Genomic DNA, 1,458 nt, shown 5'->3' on the forward strand with positions numbered 1-1,458 from the left:
TTAAAGACTGCTTAATGAACTATAAGGATTGACATAAATCTTCTTCTTGAAGAAACTATGAAAGTAAAACGCAGTGAAACTTAAGTGAAATAACAAGTTCGAACAAGAAATGACCAACTATACATAAACTTTTCAATTGATCTTGAGGAAATAAAAGAGTTCCATTTACTTATAACTTCCGGTTGCTGAATGCAAAACAGCTAACTAACGCCTGGTTAATAGATAATCATTGCTAATTGATTTATTACATGTGCTGAGTTGTCAGATGCATTCGGTCTTTTGTTCTGTTTCTTTGTTTGTTTTTGCTTTTGTCCTTTTTGACTTGGTACTTCATCGTGCGGTAGACCTTCCCAGCCGAACTGACGAATTGCATTTTGGGTGAAATTAGAGAAGGCGAGGACGAGCGTTGTTGTGTTGAAGTGGCACGCCGTGTCACCGATCAGGTCGTTCCATCTGAATTTCCCATCCAGTGAAGGTGGCGGACCGTATTATGAGAGTATTCTATATGTTTGATCAATTCCCTAGTGGATTGGAACGTATCTTCGGGGATGAACTCATTCAACCGATCCCCATGGAACTGAACAGGGAATTTCCCACCTCACTGGAGCGTGAAAACCATTTCTGTGCAGTTCTTTCAGTAATAGCAGCTTCTCTATACACAGTACACAATATCCCGTACGTGTTTTGCACTTTTATAACCTTGTTTGAAAGCAAAGAGCTTCATCGTCATATTTCTAAATATTCATATTTCAAAATGAAGCCACAAAACCCCGTAAAATACAACAATGAGAATTGATTTCGTTTTAAATCAAATACCATGGATTGGTAATGGCTTGAAGTAGTTTTAGCATAAGTAAACAGAATCGGCAAGCTCTGTCTATGTAATCAAATCTTTGAAGTGTGTAAGAAGAATTGATCTGGTATTTATTAATCGTAAAATAGTTTTTTACTAACTTCTTAAAGATTTTATCTTCACAATGGTTCTATAATCACCCAATTCACACCCTCCCTGTTATTTCTCTCCTGAGTTTTCTATGACGTTTCGCAGTTTATTCTTTGTCGTGATTTTTTTGCTGTTTCTTTCAGCGGTTTTTTACTACGTTTTTTTACGTTATTTCCAATAATTATTTTGCTTACTTTCTTAAGATTTTATTCATATAAATCTTAATGTATCTCTCAATACGAGTGCATGGTTAGACAAGGCGTTTCTTTAACATTGATCTTTCAATAGTCCCCACCAACACCACCAAATATATTCTTTTCTACTCTAGGCACAAGGCCCGAAAATTGAGTGGGGCAGTCGATTACATCGACTCCAGTATGCAACTGGTACTTAGCTTATCGACCCCGAAAGGATGAAAGGCAAAGTAGACCTCGGCGGAATTTGAACTCAGAACTTAAAGACAGACGAAATACCGCTAAGCATTTCGCCTGGCGTGCTAACGATTCTGCCAGCTA

This window comes from Octopus bimaculoides, chromosome 8, assembly GCF_001194135.2.
Source record: "Octopus bimaculoides isolate UCB-OBI-ISO-001 chromosome 8, ASM119413v2, whole genome shotgun sequence".
NCBI lineage: Eukaryota > Metazoa > Mollusca > Cephalopoda > Octopoda > Octopodidae > Octopus > Octopus bimaculoides.